The sequence below is a fragment of the Zingiber officinale genome, chromosome 10B, assembly GCF_018446385.1.
Source record: "Zingiber officinale cultivar Zhangliang chromosome 10B, Zo_v1.1, whole genome shotgun sequence".
Taxonomy (NCBI): domain Eukaryota; kingdom Viridiplantae; phylum Streptophyta; class Magnoliopsida; order Zingiberales; family Zingiberaceae; genus Zingiber; species Zingiber officinale.
This window is the reverse complement of record NC_056005.1, coordinates 78,842,779-78,848,778: the sequence shown is the minus strand read 5'-3', so window position 1 is coordinate 78,848,778 and position 6,000 is coordinate 78,842,779.

Sequence of the window (6,000 nt, the reverse complement as noted above, 5' to 3'; positions counted from 1 at the left end):
TAGATCTTGAGTTGGACTTGAGTTTTTGATTTGTTCCTTGAGGTCTTGATTTTCCTTGAGGAGTGACTTATTTTCTTTTTCTATTTTTACTAATTTATTATTTAAGCAAGAAATAATTTTAAAAAATTTTCTGTTTAGATTTCGGTATACCTCTTCGGAACCTTCGGAAACGAGTACGGACTCGTGGCTTGATTCGGGTTCAGACCTGTCTTCCGATTCATCCTCTGATTCTTCTTCGCGGGCCATCAGCGCGAGGTAACTCTGGTTTTTTTGTTCTTCGGCTTCCGATTCATCCGAGGAAGTGTCGTCCCACGTCGCTTTGAGTGCCTTCTTTTTGATCAGCTTCGGTTTGTCGTTCTTCAGTTTCGGGCACTCGTTCTTGTAGTGGCCCTTTTTGTTGCATCCGAAGCACGCCACGCTCCTTGATTCGAGGGAGTTGATTTTCTGAAGGTCTTTCTTGCTGAAGCCTCTCTTTCTCCTGGTGAACATTTTCCTTACCAATATCACCAGGTGCTCTTCATCTTCAGAATCCTGGTCAGAATCTGCTTCAGGCTCAGGCTTGTTCTTCTTTTCTTTGGAGGGACCTGAAAACAAAGCAATTCCTTTCTCGGCCCCGATGTTAGTTTGTTCGTGTAGTTCTAATTCACAAAACAACTCGTCTAATTTAAGTTTCGATAAATTCTTAGAAATTTTATAGGCATCTACGATAGATGCCCACAAGCTATTACGTGGAAATGCGTTTAATGCATACCTTATCAAGTCCCGGTTCTCCATTTGGTGGCCGATGGCGTGGAGCCCATTGAGGATGTCCTTGATCCTCGCGTGAAGTTGACTTGCAGTTTCTCCTTCCTGCATTTTTATATTAAATATTTTATTTAATAATAAGTCTCGTTTTGTTACCTTAGGGTCGCTCGTTCCTTCGTGCAGCTCGATCAGTTTGTCCCACAGTTCTTTGGCGTTCTTATGTGGTCCGACCCGGTTTAGTTCTTCTCTGGTCAATCCACACTGTAGGGCGTTGATTGCCTTGTTTTCTGTTGACGCATTCTTCTTTAGGTCTGATGTCCAATCTTTTAGATCTAGTAGATTCCCAGAACTGTCTACGGGTATTTTGTAGGGCCTAGTGAAGCTCATCCACTGGTCGAAGTCCATCTTGAGATACACTTCCATTCTCTTTTTCCAGTACAGAAAGTCGTCCCCGTTGAAAAGGGGAGGTCGTACTGTGCTGAAGCCTTCAAGCTGAGACATTTTAATTCCTGCACACAATTAAACAAACAGGCAGGCAAATTCCCAAGACTTGGTCTTGGATTAGTAATGCGGGAAGAATTAACAGATAATAAAGGAACTAAATTGGTGTTGAACCAACTTAGATTAAATTGCGACGAGAAAACTTTCCAAAAAGATAATAGTATCAGTTTGGAATTAAACGTAAAACTGAAAGCGAAAGAAAAAGAAAAAAAATCCCCCCCCCTTGTCTGATTGGTGGTTGCACCAAATCAGAGCGGTACCTGCTCTGATACCACTTGTTGGATCGTAGACGTTCGATAGAGGGGGGGTTGAATATCGATTATAAAAGTTTGCTCGAAAAGAGTTACGCGCAGTGGAAATAAAAAGACAACGCTAACACAAACCAGTTTTACTTGGTTCGGAGCCTGTGTCGACTCCTACTCCAAAGCTCACACACAAGGGTGCTTTCGATGGGCAATCACTAGTAGTTCGAAAAACTATTACAAACTAAGTGCTGAGATGCTAATGAAAATTAAAGCGATACCGACAAGAAAATTAACCAAAGAAGAAAGAGCGCGTTGTCGGAGCTTTGTTAGTGTCGCAGAAGCGCAGAGTAGCAGAGCAAGCAGTGATCTCTCTTTTTCAGTTGTGTTTTGAAGCTCCCCTCTGACCCTCCTTTTATATGAGGCTCGGGGCACCCCGGATCCTTTCCGGGCACCCTGGTGAGACGTGGCAGGTCCAACCAACAGCTCCACGTGGCGACGTGCGAGTTTGGATAAAATTCACCTCCCGGGCGCCCGGATCCCTTCCAAGCGCCCGAACCTTGTTTTCCCGCAGAATCCATCCTGCAAGACAAACGTTAGTCTGGAGGCAAATAATAAGTATGCCCTGCAAAATAGTTTGTTAGCACAGTTATATAGATAAGCAAAAAGAGTATGACTTAGATTCCATCTTTCTGAGACCGGAATCTAGTCACGATCTCGACTTAGATATCCGAAATGGATCTAAGCCGGATCGACGTCTAATGTTCCCTTCCCGGGAACGTGTCCTCACAGTCACTTCCCTCCAGTGACTTACCTTACTTACCTGCCAGACGTCCGGTCAGCCCTTCGACCCGTCTGGACTTCTCGCCAAGCGTCCGGTCAGCCCGTCGACCCGCTTGGACTTCTCGCCAGCTATCCGGTCAGCCCGTCGACCTAGCTGGACTTCTCGCCAAGCATCTGGTCAGCTCGTCGACCCGCTTGGACTTCGTGCCAGACATCCGATCAGCCCGTCGACCTGTCTGGACTTCATCTGCACACTCGGTCAGAGTGTTAGATCACAACAAACCTAACTTAACCTGATTTGTCATTCATCAAAACCTGAGTTAGACCGTTAATGCTAACCGCACCAACAATATCTAGCTCCAAGAGTAGTACCACTCAACCTTATCATCATGTCGAACTAAGTCCACCTGCAGGGTTTACATGACAATCCTTATGAGCTTCTCAAGGGAGCATCATCAACCTAGATTACTAGGACACAGTTTCATTCTATAATCAACAACACACTATATAAATAATATCATTCCCCAACTTATCGGGCCTATTAATTTATCGAACTAAATCACACCCTTTTATAAATTAAAGAAATGAATATTGAGTATATGTGTTTGTTATTATATCATAATTAAGAGCACACACTTCCATAATAACAAAGGTCTTAATCTTTTATGCAGTCAATATAAAAAGAACTTACCTTAAATGATCCTGCTCAATACACTCAGAGTGTACTAGTGTAATTTTATAGTCAAGATAAACTAATACCAAATTACACTACGACTATTCCAATGGTTTGTTCCTATCCATCTTAATCGTGAGCTACTGTTTATAATTTATAAGGAACTAAAAACATGATCTTCTGTGTGTGACACCACACACAATGTTATCTATAATATAAATTAATTGAACAACTACAGCATATAAATGTAAATATTTGACCAATGTGATTTTTTATTTCAAAATAAATATTTACAAAAAGCTAGGCTTTTAGTATACACTCTAACACCTAGCTGGTGACAGACTCGATCTTCTGAGGGTTTACTGAAATACCTCGGCTAAACACTACATGTCTTAGAAACCAACTAGCATATAAATGTAGATATTTGACCAATGTGATTTTTTATTTCAAAATAATTGTTTACAAAAAGCTAGGCTTTTAGTATACACTCTAACACCTAGCTGGTGACAAACTCGATCTTCTGAGGGTTTACTGAAATACCTTGGCTAAACACTACATGTCCTAGAAACCAACTGAGGGTAGCCAAAAAGCACACTTATTGAACTTCGCGTATAGACGATGTCATTGAAGAGTCTCCAAGACTATGTGAAGATGTTATGCATGCTCCTCCTCAGAACGCGAATAGATCAATATGTCATTGATAAAGACGACAACGAACTGATCTAGATACTCCAGAAAAATGTGGTTCATCAAATCCATAAACACCGCTAGAGCATTGATAAGCCCAATTGGCATTACCAAAAATTCATAATGTCTATATCTAGTACGGAATGTTGTCTTCTGAATATCAGATTCTTTGACTCTCAGTTGATGGTATCTGGATCGCAGATCAATCTTAGAATATAGTGATGTATCTCTGAGCTGATCAAACAAATCCTCGATCCATGGTAAAGGATACTTATTTCTGACAGTTACTGCATTCAGCTGCCCATAATCGATGTACAACCTCAAAGTACCATATTTTTTCTTGACGAATAATACCGAAGAACCCCACGGAGATACAATAGGGCGAATAAATCCCCTATCCAATAACTCCTAGAGTTGAACCTTTAATTCGTCCAACTCTTTCAGTGCCATACGATAAGGAGCTTTCAATGTTGGCGCAGTTCCCGGAATCAACTCAATAGCAAACTCCACTTGCCTTCGTGGAGGCAAGCCCGGTAACTCGTTTGGAAACACATCTAGATACTCTTGGACCACTAGGACGTCTAAGAACTTAGAACTACTGCTGTCATCAACATTAATCAATGATAATAGAAATCCCTGACAACCATGTGACAATAGCTTCTTTGGATTTTGGTCTCTTGCATTTTGCCACTGACCACTCACGACGTCGCGATGATGCGTCCTTTTCACTCATTCTTACTATATGCCCTATGCCATAGATTAGACATAGATATTAGTCTACATATTTTTCATGCCATTATTTACTCAGATGGACTCATCACGAGCAGACAAGTTCATATGCCCTACTGCCACATCTTGACCGCATACCTTGCATCCTTAGAGATTGATGTCACTAGAGGTGATGCCAGAGCCCTGACTGAGTTTGATATGGTAGGGTCTAGGAAATTTTCTTTAGGAGGCATTCATATAGATGATGAGGGTATCTTGTCCTGGCAGAGGGGGGCCCAACACCAGCCTGACTTGGGCGACTAGCCAGATGCTGATGGGGAGGAGGCAGAGGTAGATGAGTTCATGGATGCACTTTCGGCGATCATCCTGCTCCAGCACCGCCTCCAGCTCGAGCACCACATCCCGCTCCTCGCACCCTAGCTGACCGAGTTACCGGCCTTGAGACAACTATGATTGGTCTCCATTTTTTGGCAGGGCATACGACAGGAGATTTCCGAGCTTGGATGAGACATACGGCAAGATGTCTCCGATCTTCGACGGGGCATATCCAACTCTCGAGAGGATGATCGGACTCGTCATTCTGAGCTGATAGAGATGTTCCACTCTTTGGGTTCCGAACCACCCTCCTTATCATCCCGATAGATCAAATTGCCACTATCTACATGTATTTTGCCTTGATTTATATATTAACTTCTTTATGTTTCATCCTAGATATTGACTTGTCATGAAATGATTAATAGACTAAGATTTTTAAATTATAAAATTATTTTCAAAACTATTTTTCTTAACTTCTAGGGTAAAACTTTTTATATTTTTCAAAATTCCCTATTTTTAGAATTTAAAAAAAATATCAATTTTAGCTTTAGTCTAGATCAAACCCTTAGAAAGCATGCTCCTATAGGTTTAGAACTTGAGCATCTCACCAACACACTAGGACTACCTTGTTTGTGAATTGCTAAACTTAGAAAGGGGTGAGATGTATAGGCAGATTGCCTGGACTTAAGATACTTATATCAGTGCATCAACATAAGTTTGAGCGTTAAATACTAAACTAATATTAATTAGGTTAAGTTATTCAGCTTAGTCAAATATTAACTGAATACATTAACTTAACCTGACTAACTAAGTGAAAGCTACTATCTTTTGATAGTTAGTAAGTAACTAATAGTTAGACAGTTAATGCCACTTTCTAGCTATGTTATTTTAAAAGTAGTGTCAGGCTCAGGGGGAGAATTATTATTGAAAATATTTTGCAAAACTTTATTTCAAAAATTATTAAAATGATAAGTCCCAAAGACAACTTTAAAACCTTTAAGATTTCAAAATCTTACTTAAAGTTTTACCATTCGATTTTTGAAAACTTCTCTTATATCTTTTCAAAAAAAATTCATTTTCAAAATATATTTCAAAGAATCCCTTGTTTTCAAAATCTACTTTTATCATCTTATTTTTGAAAGCCTTATATTTTTAAAAAGATATTTTTGAAATGATCCTTTTTTCAAAATTCAATTTTTGAAAGTGTTTTTCAAATGGTTTGAAAAGTATTTTAAAGGTTTTCAAAATTCACTTTCAATTTATATATATATATATATATATATATATACCTTTAATTGTCTAACTCTTTCTAGCATTTTCAAATTT